General features: G+C 42.0%; 1 protein-coding gene across 5 annotated transcripts in view; it reads right to left on the bottom strand.

The window, feature by feature from the left end:
* The window catches only part of LOC100196543 (equilibrative nucleoside transporter 1), a 59,789-nt gene that overhangs the window by 20,065 nt on the left and 13,260 nt on the right, over positions 1-26,464 (bottom strand). The window contains exons 1-2 of one of the 5 annotated variants that reach the window (XM_014205917.3): positions 6,995-7,129; positions 4,843-4,920 (exon numbers count right to left, since the gene is read on the bottom strand). The exons of 1 other annotated variant lie outside the window; for it this stretch is intronic. The gene's annotated coding sequence lies outside the window, so the exon portion shown is untranslated. Of the gene's footprint in view, positions 1-4,842; positions 4,921-6,994; positions 7,130-12,759; positions 12,844-26,464 lie in introns of those variants that run through there. 3 more of the 5 variants (XM_045721891.2, XM_014205926.3, XM_082976521.1) reach the window with 3 other exon arrangements.

The following is a 26,464-nucleotide window of genomic DNA, read 5'->3' as shown; positions in this document are numbered from 1 at the left end:
CACTCTTATCCAGAGCGACTTACAAATTGGTGCATTCACCTTATGATATCCAGTGGAACAACCACTTTACAATAGTGCATCTAAATCTTTTAAGGGGGGGGGGGGGGGGGGGTTAGAAGGATTACTTTATCCTATCCTAGGTATTCCTTAAAGAGGTGGGGTTTCAGGTGTCTCCGGAAGGTGGTGATTGACTCCGCTGTCCTGGCGTCGTGAGGGAGCTTGTTCCACCATTGGGGTGCCAGAGCAGCGAACAGTTTTGACTGGGCTGAGCGGGAACTGTGCTTCCTCAGAGGTAGGGGGGCCAGCAGGCCAGAGGTGGATGAACGCAGTGCCCTTGTTTGGGTGTAGGGCCTGATCAGAGCCTGAAGGTATGGAGGTGCCGTTCCCTTCACAGCTCCGTAGGCAATCACCATGGTTTTGTAGCGGATGCGAGCTTCAACTGGAAGCCAGTGGAGAGAGCGGAGGAGCGGGGTGACGTGAGAGAACTTGGGAAGGTTGAAAACCAGACGGGCTGCGGCGTTCTGGATGAGTTGTAGGGGTGGCCATCTTGAAGCATGTGGGGACAACAGACTGGGATAGGGATTGATTGAATATGTCCGGTAAACACACCAGCCAGCTGGTCTGCACATGCTCTGAGGACGCAGCTAGGGATACCGTCTGGGCTGGCAGCCTTGCGAGGGTTAACACATTTAAATGTTTTCCTCACGTTGGCCACGGAGAAGGAGAGCCCACAGGCATCGGTAGCGGGCTGTGTCAGTGGCACTGTATTGTCTCCGATGCACTTGCTAATAAACTCGCTCACAGAGTCAGCGTATACATCAATGTTGTTGTCTGAGGCTATCCGGAACATATCCCAGTCCACACGATCGAAGCAATCTTGAAGCGTGGAATCCGATTGGTCAGACCAGCGTTGGACAGACCTGAGCACGGGCGTTTCCTGTTTTAGTTTCTGTCTGTAGGCTGGGAGCAACAAAATGTAGTCATGGTCAGATTTGATGAAGGCAGGGTGGGGGAGGGCTTTGTATGCGTCGCAGAAGTTAGAGTAGCAATGATCCAGAAAGCTACCAGCCCGTGTCGCGCATTTGATATGCTGATAGAATTTAGGAAGTCGTGTTCTCAGGTTAGCCTTGTTAAAATCCCCAGCTACAATAAATGCAGCCTCAGGACGTATGGTTTCCAGTTTACATAGAGTCCAGTGAAGTTCTTTCAGGGCCGACGAGGTATCGGCTTGGGGGGAGGGATATACACGGCTGTGACTATAATCGAAGAGAATTCTCTTGGAAGATAATGCGGTTGGCATTTGATTGTAAGGAATTCTAGATCGGGTGAACAAAAAGACTTGAGTTCCTGTATGTTGTGATTACGCCATGAGTCGTTAATCATAAAGGCATACACCCCCGCCCTTCATCTTACCAGAGAGATGTTTGTTTCTGTTGGCGTGACGCATGAAGAAACCAGGTGGCTGTACCAACTCCGGCAACGTATCCTGAGTGAGCCATGTTTCCGTGAAACAGAGAATGTTACAATCTCTGATGTCTCTCTGGAAGGCAACTCGTGCCCTAATTTCGTCCACCTTGTTATCTAGAGATTGGACATTGGCGAGTAATATGCTCGGGAGCGGTGGATGGTGTGCTCGCCTTCTGAGTCTGACCAGTAGGCCGCTCCGTCTGCCTCTCGTGCGGCGACTGCGTTGTTTTGGGTCGGCCTCCGGTTAGATCCAATGTCCAGGGTGGAGGTCCGGACAAAGGATCCGCTTCAGGAAAGACGTATTCCTGGTCGTAATGATGGTAAGTTGACATCCCTTTTATATCCAATACTTCTTCCCGGCTGTATGTAATAACACTTGAGATTTTCTGGGCTAACAATGTAAGAAATAACATTTAAAAAACTGCATCGTTTCCTAAGGACCTGAAGCGAGGCGACCATCTCTGTCGGTGCCATCATGTTGAAATGTCTGGTGAGTATGCAGGCCATGGACGAACTAGGACATTTTCAGCTTCCAGGAATTGTGTACAGATCTTTGCGACATTGGGCCGTGCATTATCATGCTGAAACACGAGATGATGGCAGCGGATGAATGGCACGACAATGGGCCGCGGGATCTCACAGGATCTCTGTGCATTCAATCTAATAAGACCAACTGAGACTGTGTCACATGGTTAAAGCAGGAATCCGATTGGTTGTACCCAGCTCCTGTTCATTGTGTCTCACTCGGTTGAACAAGTTATGAAAGAGTGCCAGCTGGCTGGCGTGCCCCTCTGGACCGAAGCCTGACCCCGTGCCTGATCAACTCCGAGCCACAACACAAAAATCCACTTTGTCCTGAGCCAACGACACTTCATTGGTGCCACTCAAAAGAAAAACTGATCATAAGTATTACTATTGCAGTAATGTAATTGCTGGCGCATAGAGCCCGGTAACACTGTACAACAAAATGGGACTTGAAAGGAGTGCGGTTAAAATCATGGCAGGAGAGGAGCAAGCATGCTATGAAAATCAACATTAAAAATAAATGTTCAATCACATTGACCATATTACTTTTTCCCCAATTGATTCTGAGTTTGGGCATTTAAAGTTTATATGTGAAAATGATTTCTAAGATGCGTACTTTCCGATTTTTTTTGTACTCACTACCTTGTTTAAAATCACTTGCGCTGCTCGGTCATTGACGTCCACAATGTAGGGGGAGGTTCTAAGGGATATGCAAGATGGTGATGGACTGATATCAGCCAATTAAAACCAGCGGTTGTTTCGTTCGCTCCTGCCATAGACTTCCAGTCAAGTTCCATTCTGAGGCTCTGTGAAACCAGATGGTTCGACAGAGAGAGAGCCGGCTGGTGGACAACATTACTATTGTAGTGGAAATTGGGCTTTATGACCAACATTATACCCTTATGTCAAGTTGTAAAACACATAAGCCAATCATAACTACTTCTGGCCCTAAGGAAAATACTGACTGACAACTGTTGTGATTAAAAGTTGCGTTGCCCTTGTAGTCACCATATAAATCTAAAGCCGTCCCATTACCATCATTCACAAGAGATCAGACAGTAGTAAGAAAGCATTTTGAAGTAGTGCAGGGCTCACCCTTTACGTTAGCATAGAATGGGGTCTATATGATCTTGATTACGCCACCAAATCCAAATTGAGGTGGACATGAGGGCATTGTACTGGAATAGCTCTGACTTACATTCCCAAACCGTGTTCTCTGGCTATAGTGTATGGGTCATATGACAAGATGAAAAGAACCACACTCTTCACCATTTCCCAGAAGTTTATATAGTTTCACTCTTATCACCACGCAACTGTCATAACTTCATCAAGATTTTAAAAGACATGCTCAGGAACTTGTGTGCAACTCTAGCAAGATGCACACACAGCAGAGCCAGAGAGCAATGACGTGGTGCACATCATTCGGGGACCACTTTTGGCTCGTGAGCGCTACTTTCAGAACTACTGCCTAGAAAGCATACAAAAGTACCGGTTAATCTCTTTAAGGGGAAGAAAAAAAAAAATCAATACTACTCCTAAGAGAAATTATCCTATCCAAAATTAGCAAAACATTCCAGCTAAGTAGCAACAGATACCCCTTCACAAAGAATATTAAATAATCCCCCCCCCCCCATTGGATAAAAAAGGAGTAGCAACAGTATCAATGTTTTTCCACATGGTGCAAGTCATCCCTCTGATATGTGGGCAGTTTGCGAGCAGTTCCGCTCAGGGGATAAATCTGGTGGAACTATCAGAGCTTCCCCTGCCTTCACCCCACTACCCAACCAGCCTTCACCCCACTACCCAACTTTGGTGACAGGACACACTCCCGCTCACCAACACACTCTGCACGCATGTACTTCAATCCTTTACAATCCTGTTTAAACAGCCAAAGGCGAACACTCACATTTGTCATCCAAAATCTATTTCCTTCTCCCTTTCCAGGGATCTGGTTGCTGAATCTGACATGGGGTGGATCACCATGTCAAAAACAATGTGGGTTCTTGGAACAGCCTGAGGGATGGGTGTGAGGGTTGGTTTATAACAGTTTATAACACCTGTAATAGGAGACTGGTACATACGGTACTGTGGCGTGTCTGTGGGTTGCTCATGCAACCAACACACAGCCAGTCACCCTGACAGGCAGCACCTCCAAAACATCCCAACATAGAGCCCCTTTATTATGATAGTTGGCTAGGAGTGGTGTGAACATAAAAATCCTATTGATGGCGAGTTCTCAGTAAAGTCCCCATTGCTAGTTTCTCTCCTGCTTCGGATGGGGTACTTTGGAAATAAAAGCCTGGGCAAAATACATTCAGTTCATCATTTCCACATGACTGAAATAGCATTTAATCAGCACAGCAGGCCTAGGTAACACAGTTGGAAGTGTTAGATACTTTGACAGACAAAGGCGTGGAGATGAACCCAAGTCTTTGGCCTTTGGCTGAGAGAACAGAGAACATGTTATTAGAAAGCCAGTGAGAAAAAGGGAATACTAAAAGTTGGCATGTGTGTATAGTGCAGTTAAATTCAGCTTTGTGCAGATCATTCAGAAGCATGTGATAGTATCAGTGTTCTTTCCCACCTGGACTATGGACACACAAGCCATTACTGTACTGAAGCTCTTCAAATCCAACTTTATTTTCATAAGCATTTAGGACTGATAGGAAACCTGATGGCATTATTTTTATACCTGGAGGATACTCAACGTTTAACAACTCATAACCATTCAAAAATGCATTATTTAAGCGCAATCCCTTTTGATAAAATGTATCCTTTGTATATTACCTAAACTGCCAACATATTAAACCTACTAGTTTATTATACACTTCAAGGGTTGGTGGCAGTTACCTCTGAAGAGTGGAAGGCAGGTGCACTGTGGTGCCAAACCAAAGCAGATGTCCTTTCCTTTGGCTACAGACGGGAGAACTGAAAAGAAAAGCAGCTCACAGAAAAGGAATACCAGTGTCACCTATGGCATTGTTATCAATTACCCTCCCTTATTGCTACCAATTATTTCCTGTCCCTAAAAAAATATATATATATACTAATTGAACAAAGCTACTCCAACTCTCTGAAGATGGACATTAGCTACTATGCATTTAGCTAAATGTTTAAATAAAAATGAACTGTGTGGCCATTTCACACAGGAGTGAAACGCTGTTGCTGTCTGTTCTCGCTCACTCAGTTAGCTGCAGTTCATCAGCTGTTCATTGGCGGTTCTTGCTACAACAAAGAAGCCATTCTCATGCTCCACAGCCAGGACTGTCAAGATGACACAGAAATAGCACTGGCACATGTGAACGACAGCACGCACAACGACAAGCGAGGAACCACTGGGCTAACCATGCTTCTATAGTTAGCCATGCTATTAGAACACGGTTTCCCCAAACTTGGTCCTGGGGGCACGTTTCGGTTTTTGCCTTAGCACTAGACAGCCGACTCAAACAAAGGTTGATGAGTTGGTTATTTGAATCAGCTGTGTAGTGTTAGGGCATGAACCAAAACATGCACGGGAGGGGGAATGAAGACCGAGTTTGGGAAACGCTGCTATTGAAGACTTGGCTATGGTCTATAGACAAATCTTCTGGGAATCATTTAAAGTAATGTTTTGCATGCTCGATACACAATTATAAACTGGGTGGTTCGAGCCCTGAATGCTGATTGGCTGACAGCCATGGTATATCAGACTGTATACCACTGGTATGACAACATTTATTTTTACTGCTCCAATTACATTACTAACAAGTTCATAATAGCAATAAGGCACTTTGGGGGTTTGTGGTATATGGCCAATATACCACGGCTAAGAGCTGCGTCGTCCTTAAGAACTGCCCTTAGCCGTGGTATATTGGCCATATACCACACCCCCTTGTGACTTATTGCTTAAAGTATATCAAACGACATGCTGACAAGTTTCAGCATTGGCTAGTTAGCCAACTGACATGTCGGAAATGAATGGATAGCGCAAGCTAGCCAACTAATACGCTACTAGGCCTAATGCTTTGAACACACCTACAGTGTTTTGCGCAAAGTAGTACGCAGCATCATCTGGATATGTATGCAACAAAAGTTCAACATTCACTTTCTGCTACCATTTCTGTCAAGTCATCTACGCATACAGTTTGACGCATACATTCGATAAATCCAAGGTATGCACCACACCGAACGCACTGAGGCAGCGTTTCATTGGAAATGAATGTAATTCTGGTGTACCAAAATGCAAGGACGATGTCGGTGTGTTCGAAGCCTTAGAAAGAAAAACTCACAACAATTGTAAACAATAACTGGACAGCTGGCTTGCTGAATTCGCTAACAGATGGGTCGGGTGTTTAGCCAGACACATGAACCAACAGTCCCCATTGCCTTGTTCTTGTCACATTAACGTTCCTTACCGCGCTTAACGCTTCGAACACACCGACTACCTCTTTTCATTTTGGTACACCAGAATTACATTCATTTCCAATAAAACGCTGCGTTTGCGTTGCAGAGGCAGTTGCAGTGTCTTCGGTGTGTTGCATTCGTTGGTAGACGCCTTGACAGAAATTGTAGCAGAAGGTGAATGTTGAACTTTTGTTACACACACACACACACACACACACACACACATACATACATACATACATATATCCAGACGATGCTGCATACTATTTAGCACAATAACACTTTCGGTGTGTTAAAAGCGTAAAAATTGGCACTAAATTTAATTCCAAATCACGACAGAGTTTCCTCCAACAAACCATAAACGTTTGTCAGCACCAAGGCGCAGAAAAAGGTATGAAAACCCGAACAAAATTACACTGTAAGAGAATGTTTCAGCTAACAATTGCCATCACTCATTCGTAAACAATGTGCCATCATAAACTGTAGCCTAATCTGACGCTATACAATTTAATGCAATATTTTACTCATTTGTAAACTATTCTACAACTGAGCTATGAATGTATAAGTAGTTCTCAACAAAAAGTTAAACAGTTCAATGCTATTTCTACTGGAACAGTACCTTAGCGCGAGAAGAAGAGTAGCAGTAGTCTGTCCTCAACCCGGTCAAAATTCAGGATGTATTGAGGAGCCGCACATGCATCCCCCCAACTCATGACATGCAGCAGCGCTGATTGACGACAGAGTGGTTCCCAAACTTTTTTTAAAAAGGAACTCAGTCAGGTTTCCCTCTCGTCGTGTCAGTCATTGCAGACCTAAGAGTGCTATTTATAACTTGTCAGAAATGTCCAGTTTAACTAGCCCATGTCAGCTAACGTGTTTTAGGTCATTGATTTAGTTGTAAAGTGTGAGTCACTCATATCACATGAACACACAAGACATGGCTAAATGTGTAGAATTACAGGAAATTTGCTTTAAAACTGCACAATATTATCTCAATTGACACAGCCATTTCAAACTTAAAAGTAATAAAGAAGACTTCTACAATGCAGTCACTGAGAGATTCACCCTGAAAGACAGATGAATGGGCAGTAGGTAGCCTAAAGTTAGTGGTTAAGAGCGGCTAGTAACCAAAAGGTTGCAGGTTCAAATCCCAGAGTCGGCTAGGTGAAATATCTGAATGTGCCCTTGAGCGAAGCGCTTAACCCTAATTGCTCCGGTAAGTTGCTCTGGATAAGAGCGTCTGCTAAATGACTAAAATGTAAAGCAATGTACTTCATTTACAAGTTAAAGGTCAATTCTCCCACTTTTCAACATCATATTCATTATCCCCAGCACAATACCAGGTTCTACATATGTGAAAACGGGCGTTTTTATGATCTGTAGTTAAAAAGAAGAAAGGTCCTAAAAAATGCTTCTCTTTGACACCATAGTGTAGGATTAAAAAGTTAGAAATACTGTGATTTTCTAAATCTGCAGTTTCTAGCCAGAGGGAGGGTATTTTCTTGCTCCCCATGTCACTGTGAATTTTATGAAGTTGAAAATCACTTTTTTTTAATTTTAACTTTTGATGATGTCATCAGGTAGAACTTTCTAACTTTATATTTCTTACTACATAACCTAGTAATGCACCACTTTCTCATATGTAGACACTGGTGTTGTCCTGTAGATAATGAAAATTAGTTGGTAAAGTTGCCCTTTAAGGTAGGTCTAAATGCCGTCTTTTTTTGAGGGTTAGGCTACTGTTGAATGAACATGAGAAGAATAGTGCTGTTGTCCATTTGGCACCACATAGTTAACCTGTAGGCTATCATATGAGCGGCCCCCGAAGTATGTGTAAAATGAGTAAGCTCAAGTAAGCTGTTCTAATTGAAATCAGCCTTCATCACATTGGGGAGATGTCGAGGTCAGTGAAACCCTTGGTGAGGACCAACGGCCCTGCTGATTTATTCACTATGTCCACATCTATGTTTATGCAAGAGAGCGAGCAAAAGTATTTGTGGTTGAACAAACAGACTTGTTATCATTCCTCTTTATCCAAATAAGAAAGGCACAATCACAAATGGCATATGTGAAACCATCTGCTTCGATGGAGTCCTCGACAAAAACCTGACAGCGTTGAACTGCCATAATACAAGCTTAACTGAGCATGCACAGGATCTACACTAACTAAATCACTCCATTTTATGTCTTGATAGTGGATGATGTTTAATCATTGGCCATTATCCAGCAATCAAACGAGTTGAACAAGGAATGAATGATGAGAGACCTCCCATTGGGACAGTTTACACAAAACTACATGGAGTGCAGAGTATAGGGCCCCCATACTCAACTGGCGGACCATGGTCCGGATCCGAACCCAGAAGGGGTCAATGTGGACCACATTCTCGGTCGGAATTCAATCTCTCTGATCATATAAACACACACAGGACATGGGAACATTAGTACAATTGCAGAAAATTTGCTTTAAAACATAAAATAAAACGCCCCATGGCAAAATGTGTAGAATTGAAGGAAATTCACTTTATAACTGCAAAAATGTCTCTCTGCCAACAAGAGGGGTGTGAACAAACCCCCACCTCGCAACCCATGTGACCTCATCACATGGGTTGCGAGGTGGGGTTTGTTACTACGCCAATAAATTACAATAATATTGAGTACCCCTGGTGTAGGGTATGTCCAATAACATTACTGTCACGCCCTGACCTTAGAGAGCCTTTTTATTTCTCTTTTGGTTAGGTCAGGGTGTGATTTGGGTGGGCATTCTAGTTTTCTATTTCTTTGTTTGCCGGGTATGGTTCCCAATCAGAGGCAGCTGTCTATCGTTGTCTCTGATTGGGGATCATACTTAGGCAGCCTTTTTCCCACCTTAGTTTGTGGGATCTTGTTTTTGTATAGTTGTTGTGTAGCCTGCAGAACCTTGCGTTCGGTTTGTATTTTGTTGTTTTGTCAGTGTTCATTTTTAATTAAAAGTAAACTGTTCGCCTACCACGCTGCACCTTGGTCCAATCTTTACGACGAGCGTAACAATTACCTCCATTACATACATTTTTTGGGGTTGTAAATGTTTTCTCCAGTTGCAGCAAGTATCGCGTGGACTTGGGTTGATGCGTATTACTATGTTGGGTTTGTGTGTGTCACAAATTCTACATTTCCTGTCTGATTGATTTTATTGGCAGCACCACATACAGTTGAAGTCGGAAGTTTACATACACCTTAGCCAAATACATATAAACTCAGCTTTTCACAATTCCTGACATTTTAATCCTAGTAAAAATTCCCTGTCTTAGGTCAGTTAGGATCATCTTATTTTAAGAATGTGAAATGTCAGAATAATAGTAGAGTGATTTATTTCAGCTTTTATTTCTTTCATCACATTCCCAGTGGGTCAGAAGTTTACATACACTCAAATAGTATTTGGTAGCGTTGCCTTTAAATTGTTTAACTTGGGTCAAACCTTTTGGGTAGCCTTCCACAAGCTTCCCACAATAAGTTGGGTGAATTTTGGCCCATTCTTCCTGACAGAGCTGGTGTAACTGAGTCAGATGTGTAGACCTTGCTCGCACATGCTTTTTCAGTTCTGCCCACAAATTTTATATAGGATTGAGGTCAGAGCTATGTGATGGCCACTCCAATACCTTGACTTTGTTGTCCTTAAGCCATTTTGCCACAACTTTGGAAGTATGCTTGAGGTCATTGTCCATTTGGAAGACCCATTTGCGACCAAGATTTAACTTCCTGACTGAGGTCTTGAGATGTTGCATCAATATAGCCACATCATTTTCCTTCCTCATGACGCCATCTATTTTGTGACGTTCACCAGTCCCTCCTGCAGTAAAGCACCCCCAAAACATGATGCTAACACCCCCGTGCTTCACGGTTGGGATGGTGTTCTTCGCCTTGCAAGCATCCCCCCTTTTCCTACAAACATAACTATGGTCATTATGGCTAAACAGTTCTATTTTGGTTTCAACAGACCAGAGGACATTTCTCAAAAAAGTACGATCTTTGTCCCCATGTGCAGTTGCAAACCGTAGTCTGGCTTTTTTTATGGCGGTTTTGGAGCAGCGGCTTCTTCCCTGTTGAGCGGCCTTTCGGGTTATGTCGATATAAGACTTGTTTTACTGTGGATATAGATATTTTTGTACCTGTTTCCTCCAGCATCTTCACAAGGTCCTTTGCTGTTGTTCTGGGATTGATTTGCACTTGACTTGTGGAGGTCTACAATTCATTTTCTGAGGTCTTGGCTGATTTCTTTTGATTTTCCCAAGAGGCACTGAGTTTGAAGGTAGGCCTTGAAATACATCTACAGGTACACCTCCAATTGACTCAAATGATGTCAATTAGCCTATCAGAAGCTTCTAAAGCCATGACATAATTTTCAGGCAATTTTCCAAGCTGTTTAAAGGCACAGTCAACGTAGTGCATGTAAACTTCTGACCCACTGGAATTGTGATACAGTGAATTATAATTGAAATAATCTGTCTGTAAACAATTGTTGTAAAAATTATTTGTGTCACGCACAAAGTAGATGTCCTAACCGACTTGCCAAAACTATAGTTTGTTAACAAGAAATTTGTGGAGTGGTTGAAAAACGAGTTTTAATGACTCCAACCAAAGTGTATGTAAACTTCTGACTTCAACTGTACATTTGTGTCAGTCGATCACGAGACCATGAAATGAAGTGACATTCAATGCATTCGGAGTATTCAGACCCCTAAACTTTTTCCACATTTTGTTACGTTACAGCCTTATTCTAAAATTGATCAAATCGTTTTTTACCTCATGAATCTACACACAATATCCCATAATGACAAAGAAAAAACAGAATTTTGGAAATTTTTGCAAATGTATTAACTATAAAAAACGAAAAATATTTGTCATAAGAAACTAGCTCCCTGGTATACAGAAAATACACGAGCTCTGAAGCAAGCTTCCAGAAAATTGGAACGGAAATGGTGCCACACCAAACTGGAAGTCTTCCGACTAGCTTGGAAAGACAGTACCGTGCAGTATCGAAGAGCCCACACTGCTGCTCGATCATCCTATTTTTCCAACTTAATTGAGGAAAATAAGAACAATCCGAAATTTATTTTTGATACTGTCGCAAAGCTAACTAAAAAGCAGCATTCCCCAAGAGAGGATGGCTTTCACTTCAGCAGTAATGAATTCATGAACTTCTTTGAGGAAAAGATCATGATCATTAGAAAGCAAATTACGGACTCCTCTTTAAATCTGCGTATTCCTCCAAAGCTCCGTTGTCCTGAGTCTGCACAACTCTGCCAGGACCTAGGATCAAGGGAGACACTAAAGTGTTTTAGTACTATATAATCATGGCCTCTAAACCTTCAAGCTGCATACTGGACCCTATTCCAACTAAACTACTGAAAGAGCTGCTTCCTGTGCTTGGCCCTCCTATGTTAAACATAATAAACGGCTCTCTATCCACCGGATGTGTACCAAACTCACTAAAAGTGGCAGTAATAAAGCCTCTCTTGAAAAAGCCAAATCTTGACCAAGAAATTATAAAAAACTATCGGCCTATATCGAATCTTCCATTCCTCTCAACAATTTTAGAATAAACTGTTGCGCAGCAACTCACTGCCTTCCTAAAGACAAACAATGTATACGAAACGCTTCAGTCTGGTTTTAGACCCCATCATAGCACTGAGACTGCACTTGTGAAGGTGGTAAATTACCTTTTAATGACGTCAGACCGAGGCTCTGCATCTGTCCTCGTGCTCCTAGATCTTAGTGCCGCTTTTGATACCATCGATCACCACATTCTTTTGGAGAGATTGGAAACCCAAATTGGTCTACATGGACAAGTTCTGGCCTGGTTTAGATCTTATCTGTCGGAAAGATATCAGTTTGTCTCTGTGAATGGTTTGTCCTCTGACAAATCAACTGTACATTTCGGTGTTCCTCAAGGTTCCGTTTTAGGACCACTATTGTTTTCACTATATATTTTACCTCTTGGGGATGTCATTCGAAAACATAATGTTAAATTTCACTGCTATGCGGATGACACCAGGGGCGAAAATCTGATATCAACTTTGGAGGGGACAATTACATTTTCTCAAGAGCAATTCGTGAGGGGGACACCAAAAGTAGTGCTGTAACACATAGCCTACATTGTAATATGGTAAATGTATATTAAGGAACCAAAGAAATAAGGTGTTTGCCGTACTCCTAACCACCGGTACCCAAAACTACACAACTAATCACAACAGCAATACCATTGCCTTTAACAAATCTTAGTTCAGTCACCAGTTTAAGTTGAGAGTGGGGGTATCCATGGCATTTTCCAATTATGTTCCTATTTTACAAGTCAAAAAAATTGAGAACCTTTCATAATGTTGCCAAACAAAGACTCAACAAACTTACCTGAGACTCCCTGTCTCTGCCAGTCTGTCCCTGCATATCTGTCCCCAACTCTGCTGTCTGTGTGCCATCTGTTGCCTGCTCTGCCTAATGACAACATTGTGAAACATTTCCATTAGAATTTCATTTCTTTCTTATGAACATTTTATCAACTAGTCTTTGAGATATTAGGCTACTAGGGTTCTTACTTTGCGTTTTGGTGTACTGAAAAATACTCTGATGACCGTCTTTTGTTTTTCTGCCATTTTTCTACCTGGCTGGCTGGCTACACACACACACACACAGTGTGTAGGTTATTTACAGTAGGAGATGGGCTTCTATCATCTTATATTTTATCATTCTATTTGGGCTTCGATCTAAAAGGTAGCTAGCAAATGTGAAACGGATTAAAATGACAAGAGTTGACAGCTGTATGAGTTCACCATTTACACAACATATGCTGCAACCTTTTGTAATTTTAATAGTTTGTTTCATATTGGCTGGCTTCCAACAATAGCTGAATTGGCAAAGCTAGCGAGCACCAATTCTGTTTCAGTGGTGTTTGCTATAATCTTTGCTACCCGGGTTAAATAAAGGTGAAATAAAATAAATAAATAAAAGTTCCCTTGCGACAATTTAGCTTTTGTACCGAGACCATTAAATATATTTAAGACAATGGTAGAAGAGAGTGTAGTTCTGTTCAGTTTGGACTTCAGTTTATTGCTAACCTTATCACAGGGACTTTGAAGCACTAATTTACATCATCTGCATGCTGATCTTGGAATAAATTGACGATAGCAAAGATTCCATCTTTGACGAGGCCACATAAATGGAATAGGTACTAGCTAGCTTAATAGTTAATATTTGCGCGCTAGCTCTGCATATTCAGCTAGTGTGTGTGAGCGAATGACTGGATTAACCTCACGTCAGTTACGTTCATTGAGTGCCTTTCAGACAGTAGACACGACCCCTCTGTTACCTTGCCACAATTGCTTTCATTGCGTATTATTAATATTATTTAAATTACATAGTTATGTTTCAGTGATATATTGGGGGGGACAAATCATATTTTTCCCAGGATGGGGGGGGTCGTGTCCCCCCCGTCCCCCCCGGGATTTCCGACCCTGGATGACACACAGCTGTACATTTCAATAAAACATGGTGAAGCCCCAAAATTGCCCTCGCTAGAAGCCTGTGTTTCAGACATAAGGAAGTGGATGGCTGCAAACGTTCTACTTTTCAACTCGGACAAAACAGAGATGCTTGTTCTAGGTCCCAAGAAACAAAGAGATCTTCTGTTGAATCTGACAATTAATCTGGATGGTTGTACAGTCGTCTCAAATAAAACTGTGAAGGACCTCGGCGTTACTCTGGACCTTGATCTCTCTTTTGAAGAACATATCAAGACTGTTTCAAGGACAGCTTTTTTCCATCTACGTAACATTGCAAAAATCAGAAACTTTCTGTCCAAACATGATGCAGAAAAATTAATCCATGCTTTTGTTACTGTGTGTGAAGGTGAACGGAAAGGCTGGAGCAACGAACCACCCTTGCTGTCTATGCCTGGCCGGTTCCCCTCTCTCCACTGGGATTCTCTGCCTCTAACCCTATTACAGGGGCTGAGTCACTGGCTTACTGGTGTTCTTCCATGCCGTCCCTAGGAGGGGTGCGTCACTTGAGTGGGTTGAGTCACTGACGTGGTCTTCCTGTCTGGGTTGGCACCCCCCCTTCAGTTGTGCCGTGGCGGAGATCTTTGTGGGCTATACTCGGCCTTTTCTCAGGATGGTAGGTTGGTGGTTGGAGATATCCATCCAGTGGTGTGGGGGCTGTGCTTTGGCAAAGTGGGTGGGGTTGTTTGGCCCTGTCCGGGGGTTTCATCGGATGGGGCCACAGTGTCTCCTGACCCCTTCTGTCTCAGCCTCCAGTATTTATGCTGCAGTAGTTCATGTGTCGGGGGGCTAGGGTCAGTTTGTTACATCTGGAGTATTTCTCTTCTCTTATCCGGTGTCCTGTGTGAATTTAAATATGCTCTCTCTAATTCTCTCTTTCTCTCTTTCTTTCTTTCTCTCTCTCGGAGGACCTGAGCCCTAGGACCATGCCTCAGGACTACCTGGCATGATGACACCTTGCTGTCCCCAGTCCACCTGGCCGTGCTGCTGCTCCAGTTTCAACTGTTCTGCCTGCGGCTATGGAACCCTGACCTGTTCACCGGACGTGCTACCTGTCCCAGACCTGCTGTTTTCAACTTTCTAGAGACAGCAGGAGCGGTAGAGATACTCTCAAAGATCGGCTATGAAAAAGCCAACTGACACTTACTCTTGAGTTGCTGACTTGTTGCACCCTCGACAACTACTATGATTATTATTATTTGACCATGCTGGTCATTTATGAACATTTGAACATCTTGACCATGTGCTGTTATAATCTCCACCCGGCACAGCCAGAAGAGGACTGGCCACCCCTCATAGCCTGGTTCCTCTCTAGGTTTCTTCCTAGGTTTTAGCCTTTCTAGGGAGATTTTCCTAGCCACCGTGCTTCTACACCTGAATTGCTTGCTGTTTGGGGTTTTAGGCTGTGTTTCTGTACAGCACTTTGAGATATCAGCTGATGTAAGAAGGGCTATATAAATACATTAGATTTGATTTAATTTGACATTTACATAAGTATTCAGACCCTTTATTCAGTACTTTGTTGAAGCACCTTTGGCAGCAATTACAGCCTCGAGTCTTAGGTACAGTGAGGGAAAAAAGTATTTGATCCCCTGCTGATTTTGTACGTTTGCCCACTGACAAAGAAATGATCAGTCTATAATTTTAATGGTAGGTTTATTTGAACAGTGAGAGACAGAATAACAACAAAAAAATCCAGAAAAACGCATGTCAAAAATGTTATAAATTGATTTACATTTTAATGAGGGAAATAAGTAAACGTACAAAATCAGCAGGCGATCAAATGCTTTTTTCCCTCACTTTATGACGCTACGAGCTTGGCACACCTGTATTTGGGGAGTTTTTCCCATTCTTCTCTGCAGATCCTCTCAAGCTCTGTCAGGTTGGATGGGGAGCGTCGCTGCACAGCTATTTTCAGGTCTCTCCAGAGATGTTCGATGGGGTTCAAGTCCAGGCTCTGGCTGGGCCACTCAAGGACATTCAGAGACTTGCCCTGAAGCCACACTTGTGTTGTCTTGGCTGGGCTTAGGGTCATTGTCCTGTTGGAAGGTTAACTTTCAACCCAGGTTAACCTTCACTCCTGAGCGCTCTGGAGCAGGTTTCCATCAAGGATCTCTTTACTTTGCTCAGTTCATCTTTCCCTCAATCCTGACTAGTCTCACAGTCCCTGCCACTGAAAAACATCCCCACAGCATGATGCTGCCACCACCATGCTTCACCGTAGGGATGGTGCCAGGTTTCCTCCAGACGTGACACTTGGCATTCAGGCCAAAAAGTTCAATCTTGGTTTCATCAGACCAGAGACTCTTGCTTCTCATGGTCTGAGAGTCTCTTTAAGTGCCTTTTGGCAAACTGCAAGCGGGCTGTCATGTGCCTTTTACTGAGGACTGGCTTCCGTCTGGGCACTCTACCATAAAGGCCTGATTGGTGGTGCTGCAGAGATGGTTGTCCTTCTGGAAGGTTCTCCCATCTCCACAGAGGAACTCTGTCAGAGTGACCATCGGGTTCTTGGTCACCTCCCTGACCAAGACCCTTCTCCCCCGCTTGCTCAGTTTGGCCGGGCGGCCAGCTCTAGAAAGAGTCTCGGTGGTTCCAAACTTCTTCCATTTAAGAATGATGGAGGCCACTGTGTTCTTGGGGACCGTCAATGCTGCAGAAATGTTGTGGTACCCTTCCCCAGATCTGTGCCTTGACACAATCCTGTCTCGGAGCGCTTCGGACAATTCTTTCGCCCTCATGGCTTGGTTTTTGCTCTGACATGCACTGTCAACTGTGGGACCTTATATAGACAGATGTGTGCCTTTCCAAATAATGTCCAATCATTTGAATTGACCACAGGTGGACTCCAATCAAGTTGTAGAAACATCTCAAGAATGATCAATGGAAACAGGATGCACCTGAGCTCACTTTCGAGTCTCATAGCAAAGGGTCTGAATACGTATGTAAATAAGGTATCTGTTTTTTATTTTTAAAACATTTGCAAACATGTCTAAACCTTTTTTCGCTCAGTCATTATGGGGTATTGTGTGTAGATTGATGAGGGAAAAAAAGAATCGAATCCATTTCAGAATAAGGCTGTAATGTAACAAAATGAGGAAAAGGTGAAGGACTGAATACTTTCCAAATGAACTGAAGCTTTGAGTCTAAATGTAGCACTCTGATTGACCTTTTCTTTGGAAACACTATAAAGCATTACTCTAAGTGTTGTTTTCCAAATACTCTCTAGATTGTCTTCTGTGGATGTTAAATTTGTATGTTTGAATGGAATTGGCTGAATCATTGTTTATGTTCGGCTTTGACAGTATACATCTGAATATGCTGAGCGTGAGACTGTTGTTTGTTCTTATGTTCCAACTGCATTCATCCACACCCTGTCTAGTCTAAAATAAGGCTGCTGGGGTTTGGACAGAGACCATCGGAGGAGTTGTAGTCTGGCAACTTCCTCTCAAAACACCCCAGATCCCAAACCCATGAAGGAGTTGGGTTGGCTAATGGATACTCCAAAACCAGTCCTCTAAATGGTACGTCGTCGCCCAACACCATATTACACTTTATAGAAGTAGACCTGATTACATTAATGAAACAAGCACAAAACTAAGATGTTTGTATCATATAATAATTATCTCTGTCACGCCAACCTCGGCCACATGCTTTTTTGATTTGCTCCAGGAGCAGAAACTCACTCCGCACACAGAGCAGAACAGCTCTGACTGTATTTTTCCAGGTCCGTAGTACAGGAAAGAGTGGCATGGTTAGACCTGTGGTGGTTGTCTACATTTGTACAGCTTGTCCTGCCACCCCCTTTCCATTTATTCCACTACTAGACCAGTCAACAAACTGTATTCTGGTTAGTAACCCCAGCTTATATTCAATTATGATGTGTCAAGATGTTTGTTTAACAAAATTGGTTTCAATTCTGGCTGATGTCATCTAAACCATTTTAGTAACGACAGGCAATAATATGGAAATACGAACGTAAACATGTCTGTTCTATAACTGTTCAATTTGTGGCACAAAAAGAAAGAAAAAACACATTCACAAAAAAGGGTGGAAGTGGTGTTTTTGACCACATACTGAGATTATAATTTTTTATTATGAAAATGTATGTGCTCACTACTGTAAGTCGCTCTGGATAAGTGACTAAAATGTAAATATAAAAATATAAATTTAAGACTGAGAACAGAAACAAATTCCAGGGGAAAGCCTTTTTAACTCTTAGTTGAGAGAGCTCTGAACCCCATGCAGGATTAGAGGCTTTGGGGGGAACAAAGCACAGAGTACGGATACATGCTCACAATAATGTGATTATTGTGGATAGTCAGATTAATATAATCGTTTTATTTAAAACATTTACAAGCTTTGCAAGAAGAATGAATTCCCTAACAATCCTGTTTAAATCCTGACACATCTAAAATCAGTATATGAAAACTACCTCATTCATATGTTCCGAATTTACTTCACTCACGCTAAAGAGGGAGGCTCGCTTACATGTGCAGATCAAATACACAGATGGAACGCTGATTACGATGTTTACAAGTCCTAATCATTTGAAAGATTGCTCAGAAAAGGTGTTTTAATTGGCGTATGCTTACTTCGATATTGACCTTACACTGATTAAAATAAAGAGAGTAAGGTGTTTAAATGCCTATTGCATAATCTGCCTACTGCCATAATCAGTTTATTATCAAATTATTACTGTGCATGTAAACATAATCAGTGTCAACAACACTGTGATTAACCTATGAACTGCTAAAGAAGTTTAAACAATGACAGCACTAGGCAACCTGGTCTCAGTAGCTAGGGTAAGGGTTAGGGGAAGGGTTAGCTAACATTCTAAGTTGTTGCAAAGTAGCTAAAAAGTAGTAAGTTGCTGAAATGCTAAAGTTGTCTGTGAACAGATTTGAACTCGCAACCTTTGGGTTGCTAGACGTTCGCATTATACGCACACCCATCAGTCCCGACCAACCATCCTACTTTTAGATTTTGCATTAAGTAACCATGTCTTATACAGTTGAAGTAGGAAGTTTACATACACCTTAGCCAAGTACATTTAAATTCAGTTTTTCACAATTCCTGACATTTAATCCTAGTAAGAATTCCCTGTCTAAGGTCAGTTAGGATCACCACTTTTATTTTAAGGATGTGAAATGTCAGAATAATAGTAGAGCAAATTATTTATTTCAGCTTTTATTTCTTTCATCACATTCCCTGTGGGTCAGAAGTTTACATACACTCAATTAGTATTTGGTAGCATTGCCTTTAAAAATTGTTTAACTTGGGTCAACCGTTTCAGGTAGCCTTCCACAAGCTTCCCACAATAAATTGGGTCAATTTTGGCCCATTCCTCCTGACAGAGCTGGTGTAACTGAACCAGGTTTGTAGGCCTCCTTGCTCGTACTCGCTTTTTCCATTCTGCCCACACATTTTCTATAGGATTCAGGTCAGGGCTTTGTGATGGCCACCACTTTGTTGTCCTTAAGCCATTTTGAGTATGCTTGGGGTCATTGTCCATTTGGAAGACCCATTTGCGACCAAGCTTTAACTTCCTGACTGATGTCTTGAGATATTGCTTCAATATATCCACATAATTTTCCTTCCTCATGATGCCATCTATTTTGTGAAGTGCACCAATCCCTCCTGTAGCAAAGCACCCCCACAGTATGATGCTGCCACCCCCGTGCTTCATGGTTGAGATGGTTTTCTTCAGCTTGCAAGCCTCCCCCTTTTTCCTCCAAACATAATGATGGTCATTATGGCCAAACAGTTCTATTTTTCTTTCATCAGACCAGAGGATATTTCAACAAAAAGTACGATCTTTGTCCCCATATGCAGTTGCAAACCGTAGTCTGGCCTTTTTATGGCAATTTTGGAGCAGTGGCTTCTTACTTGCTGATTATGTCGATATAGGTTATGTCGATATAGGACTTGTTTTACTGTGGATATAGATACTTTTGTACCTGTTTCTTCCAGCATCTTCACAAGGTCCTTTGCCGTTGTTCTGGGATTGATTTGCACTTTTCGCACCAAAGTACATTCATCTCTAGGAGACAGAACGCGTCTCCTTCCTGAGCGGTATGACGGCTGCGTGGTCCCATGGTGTTTATACTTGCGTACTATTGTTTGTACAGATGAACGTGGTACCTTCAGGTGTTTGGAAATTGCTCCCAAGGATGAACCAGACTTCTGAAGGGCTACAATTTTTTTCTGAGGTCTTGGCTGATTTCTTTTGATTTTCCTATGATGTCAAGCAAAGAGGCACTGAGTTTGAAGGTAGGCCTTGAAATACATCCACAGGTACACCTCCAATTGACTCAAATGATGTCAGTTAGCCTATCAGAAGCTTCTAAAGCCATGACATAATTTACGGAACATTTCCAAGCTGTTTAAAGGCACAGTCAACTTAGTGTATGTAAACTTCTGACCCACTGGAATTGTGATACAGTGAATAATAAGTGAAATAATCTGTCTGTAAACAATTGTTGTAAAAATTACTTGTCATGCACAAAGTAGATGTCCTAACCAACTTGCCAAAACTATAGTTTGTTAAGTTCTTTGGGATAGGGGGCAGTATTTTCACAGCCGGATAAAAAACGTACCCGATTTAATCTGGTTACTACTCCTGCCCAGAAACAAGAATATGCATATAATTAGTAGATTTGGATAGAAAACACTCTAAAGTTTCTAAAACTGTTTGAATGGTGTCTTTGAATATAACAGAACTCATATGGCAGGCCAAAACCTGAGAAGATTCCATACAGGAAGTGCCCTGTCTGACAATTTGTTGTCCTTCTGTTGCATCTCTATCGACATTACAGCATCTGTTCTGTAACGTGACACTTTTTAAGGCTTCCATTGGCTCTCTAAAGCCGCCAGAAAGTGGAATGGGGTGTCTGCTGTCTCTGGGCAAAGTATAGGAGCTCTGTTTGTGAGTGGTCAGCCTGGGGACAGTGAGACTGGAGATGCGCGGTCACGAGACTTCTCCATTTTTTTCTTTCAGCCTTTGAATGAATACAACGTTGCCCGGTTGGAATATTATCACTATTTTATAAGAAAAATAACATAAAAATTGATTTTAAACAGCGTTTGACATGCTTCTAAGTACGGTAATGGAATATTTTGTATTTATTTGTCACGAAATGCGCTCGCGCGTCACCCTTCGGATAGTGACCTGAACGCACGAACAAAACGGAGGTATTTGGATATAACTATGGATTATTTGGAACCAAAACAACATTTGTTGTTGAAGTAGAAGTCCTGGGAGTGCATTCTGACGAAGAACAGCAAAGGTAATCCAACTTTTCTAATAGTAATTCTGAGTTTAGGTTGTCCCAAACTTGGTGGGTGTCAAATTAGCTAGCCGTGATGGCCGAGCTATGTACTCAGAATATTGAAAAATGTGCTTTCGCCGAAAAGCTATTTTAAAATCGGACATAGCGATTGCATAAAGTTCTGTATCTATAATTCTTAAAATAATTGTTATGTATTTTGTCAACGTTTATCATGAGTAATTTAGTAAATTCACCGGAAGTTTTCGGTGGGTATGCTAGTTCTGAACATCACATGCTAATGTAAAAATCTGTTTTTTGATATAAATATGAACTTGATTGAACAAAACATGCATGTATTGTATAACATAATGTCCTAGGAGTGTCATCTGATGAAGATCATCAAAGGTTAGTGCTGCATTTAGCTGTGGTTTGGGTTTATGTGACATATATGCTTGCTTGGAAAATGGCTGTGTGATTATTTGTGGCTATGTACTCTCCTAACATAATCTAATGTTTTGCTTCCTTTGCTGTAAAGCCTTTTTGAAATCGGACAATGTGGTTAGATTAACCTCCCTGGGCAAGGTAGGACGTTTGCAGTGGAATCGCGTGGCGCGAAATACAAATACCTCAAAAATGCTAGAACTTCAATTTATCAAACATATGACTATTTTACACCATTTTAAAGACAAGACTCTCGTTAATCTAACCACATTGTCCGATTTCAAAAAGGCTTTACAGCGAAAGCAAAACATTAGATTATGTCAGGAGAGTACCCTGCCAAAAATAATCACACAGCCATTTTCAAAGCAAGCATATATGTCACAAAAACCAAAACCTTCTCCGTGCTTTACAGTGGAAAATACACATGCGGAGATCATCCGTTCACCCACACCTTGTCTCACAAAGACACAGTGGTTGGAACCAAAAATCTCCAATTTCCACCGGTCTAATGTCCATTGCTTGTGTTTCTTGGCCCAAGAAAGTCTCTTCTTATAATTGGTGTCCTTTACTAGTGGTTTCTTTGCAGCAATTCGACCACAAAGGACTGATTTCAAACAGTCTCCTCTAAACAGTTGATGTTGAGATGTGTCTGTTATTTGCACTCTGTGAAGCATTTATTTGGACTGCAATTTTTGCAGCAGAGGTAACTCTGGGTCTTCCATTCCTGTGGCGGTCCTCATGAGAGCCAGTTTCATCATAGCGCTTGATGGTTTTTGCAACTGCACTTGAAGAAACGTTCAAAGTTCTTGACATTTTCTGTTTTGACTGACCATCATGTCTTAAAGTAATGATGGACTGTCATTTCTCTTTGCTTTTTTAAGCTGTTCTTGCCATAATATGGACTTGGTCTTTTACCAAATAGGGCTATCTTCTGTATACACCCCTACCTTGTCACAACACAACTGATTGGCTCAAATGCATTAAGGTAAGAAATTCCACAAATGTACTTTTAAGAAGGCACACCTGTTAATTGAAATGCATTCCCAGTGACTACCTCATGAAGCTTGTTGATAGAATGCCAAGAGTGTGCAAAGCTGTCATCAAGGCAAAGGGAGACTACTTTGAAGAATCTCAAATTTAAATATATTTTGATTTGTTTAACACTTTTGTAATGTAAGTGTTGTAATATGTTTGGACCCCAAGAACAGTAGTTGCTGCTTTGGCAGCAGCTAATGGGAATCCATAATAAATACAAATACAAATAAATACAACATTTGGGGGGTTTCTTCCATTCTTCTCTGCAGATCCTCTCAAGCTCTCAAGCTCTGTCAGGTTGGATGCTCCGTTAATCTTTCCCTCGATCCTGACTCCGTGTCCCTGCCGCTGAAAAACATCCCCACATGCTGCCACCACCATGCTTCACCGTAGGAATGGTGCCAGGTTTCCTCCAGACGTGACGCTTGACATTCAGGCCAAAGAGTTCAATCTAGGTTTCATCAGACCATTGTTCCTCATGGTCTGAGAGTCTTTAGGTGCCTTTTGGCAAAGTCCAAGAGGGCTGTCATGTGACTTTTACAGCGGAGTGGCTTCCGTCTGACCACTCTACCATAAAGGGCTGATTGTTGGAGTGCTGCAGAGATGGTTGTTCTTCTGGAAGGTTCTCCCATCTCCCCAGAGGAACTCTGGAGCTCTGTCGGAGTGATCATCGGGTTCTTGGTCACCTCCCTGACCAAGGCCCTCCTCCCCCGATTGCTCAGTTTGGCCGGGCATCCAGCTCTAGGAAGAGTTTTGGTGGTTCTAAACTTCTTCTTGAAGATCTTGGGGATCTTCATGCTGCAGACATTTTTTGGTACTCTTCCCCAGATCTGCGCCTTGACGCAATCCTGTCTCGAGGCTCTACCAACAATTCTTTCGACCTCATGGGTTGGTTTTTGCTCTGAATGCACTGTCAACTGTGGGACCTTATATAGACAGATGTGTGCCTTTCCAAATAATGTCCAATCAATGTAATTTACCACAGGTGGACTCCAATCAAGAATGATCAATGGAAACAGGATGCACCTGAGCTCAATTCCGAGTCTCATAGCAAAGGGTCTGAATACTTATGCAAATAAGGTATTTCTGTTTTGAATTTGGTATAAATTTGCAAACTCCAACTCATGTGCTACAGAAACACTGCTAACCAAACAGTGCTAGGTGCCTGCACACTTGCAATAAAGGGTAACAGACCTCAAAAGTGGTCTCCTGATGTGGTTTAAGCATTGTTATGCACTTAGAACATACAATTTTGTTGTTTTTCTGATTTAAAAAGTGTGACTGAAACCTGTATTTGTTTTTAAACTTACCTGTTTAATGGTAGGCTTACTATTAGCCTACTTACACAGTACAGCTTGGGTTGGCCTGACTGTGAAAGACCAATATGGGATTTATCATTTTAGGTCATTCAGAGTGTATATCAATGTTTCTCATAGAATATTTCACACAGGGTGCCTTTCCTTTGCCTGGTGAGTATACCCAGTTCTCCAGACCACTACACATCTGCTTGAAGGCATGTTGATATCTGTGAGTGTGCTCTCTATGCAGATTTAATTTCATCAACAAAAACAGTGACTAAAGTAGTCGTCAAACACCTATTTTTCAGTGGCAATTGACGAAACTATAAGTGACTAAATAGACCCAGGAAAAACTATAACCTAACAAAAACATTTTTTTATTTCAGTTTAATGAGACAAGACAAATTTATCTCTGTGACTAAAATCTGATTTAGTGGGCTGGACAAGTTTTTTGAGAGATTGAGAGCTTTTCAGTGATAAGCACAAACAATATTAGCAGCACAGATGCGCAATGCAGTTCTGTTCAGCAGTGGGAAGGATGTGGCACACACAGCCTACATCAGCTGGTGAGCTGCAGGGCACTTTTCTATACTCCCTTGAGTATAGAAAAGTAGGCTGTCTTTGAATTTCTAGTCTTGCACTACCGCCCCACTTTCCCCACTGCATTTCATAGCCAGGTTTTCCTCTTTTCCTCTGAAAAAACATCTTGATTCTGGCCCTCACCGTTCAAAAGATATATGACCCACAATACTGGCACTTCGTTTTTTTCTTTCTATCGTGCATTGGTGGCCCGCATTTTACATTTGTTTAGGCTACACCTTGTTCAGTCATGTTACCTATAGCTAGCTATAGCTAACAACCTGGGTGTGTTCACCAGGACGCAACGCTTTGGACTGTTCAGATAGAAACATGCTATGTAGAACAAACATGCTTCTCTGACATGTTGAGTAAGGAATAACGTTGGCTCTATTCATGTAATTTCTATCTGCAATGTTCAACAACGTTTTGCAACTGAACATGGCCCTGGTAACATTACCAGTAGCCAATATGCAAACACTTGGTGGCACAGAAACAAAGAAGGATAGCAAACAATTGATTGAAAATTCCTCTTGCCACTACATTATATCTGAATGGGTGAATAACTTTATTTTGAGTTAATGTAGACCCAGTGACTTAGACTTGACCACTTGGACCAGATCTCGAGCACTGGGACTAGGACTTCAGCCATAGGGACTCATGACTTGACTCGGACTCGAGCACAGGGGACTTTGGACTCAGTACGGACTTGAGGTTTTGTGACTCGACTACATCACTGGGCAAAACAGTCATTAGCTCCTGTTCAAAGTCATTAACCCCCGTTCTACTTTTGGACACCAATGTGGCTGTGGGATGTTGATAACAATGGAGATGACAGGACCGAGTGATGGAGGTGCAACCAATACTTTGCAGGACCAACTTGTGATTGTGCTGCTACTCTCTCTCTGCGCTTGTGTGTTTGTTTTGAATGTAATGTGCAATATCTGTGTAGACTGAATTAGGAATTTACATGGCCAGATATTTCTTAGATGTTTGATATTTCTGCTGTTTGGAAAAGAATAGAATGTTATGCAGAAAAATATGTTGGTAGGACATGGAAGTCAGTGATTGTTTGCTATAGGTTAATGAGGCAATACAGTACAGATGTGACTAAAATGAAAGGGCATTTAGTTGACTAAAATGGCCCACTGTTTTCGTCATTTTGACAATAACTAGACTAAATCATTATTTAAATGACTAAAATGTGACTAAGACTTAATGATATTTTTGCCAAAATGACTAAGACTAAAAAAAGAGTGCCAAAATGAACACTGTCTCTACGTGACATACCTGGCACAGGAATGGAGCTTCGGGAAGAAGTTATCACTAGGGCCGCCCTAGACACTGCCGAAATTGCATCACCATATGCTAGGTTAATAAACCTGAACAGCCCCTATCTCTGTTCTGGTCTTACACAGATCTTAACTATATATGTAATCTCAGTAGGTAGTGTATCTAGATGGAGGGGATATTTACTGTATATCGTTCTTCCCTCCCTTGAACCCTACTGTGGCTGTCGTTACTTTGAACCCTATAACTCGAACAACATTCTCAACCCTCGAAGGGCTGTTCATCCTCTTACATTGTCCAGAAGTAATTAGATCAGTGGAGGCTAGTGGGAGGAGCTATATGGAAACCACGTTTGACTCATTCCATTCCAGCCATTACAATGTGCCCGTCCTCCTATAGCTCCTCCCACCAGTCTCCACTGCATTACATGACAGTTCTCTCCCCATCATCACCTAAACCGGTACCAAAGAAAGCAAGAGTGAGTTTCCAAGCACAGTGCTACAAACCCATTAGCCCGGCTTGCATTACTGTCACTAACTGGACTGGAGTGTGGACCAGAGACAGTGAAGGTATAAATCCTACCCAATAATCTCATCTCCATAAGGAAACGAAATACATAATGAAATACTACATCCCATGAAGATTTCCCCAG

This window comes from Salmo salar, chromosome 01 (genome assembly GCF_965601325.2).
Source record: "Salmo salar chromosome 01, fSalSal1, whole genome shotgun sequence".
NCBI classification, from domain to species: domain Eukaryota; kingdom Metazoa; phylum Chordata; class Actinopteri; order Salmoniformes; family Salmonidae; genus Salmo; species Salmo salar.
This window is presented reverse-complemented; position numbering and strand designations above follow the sequence as displayed.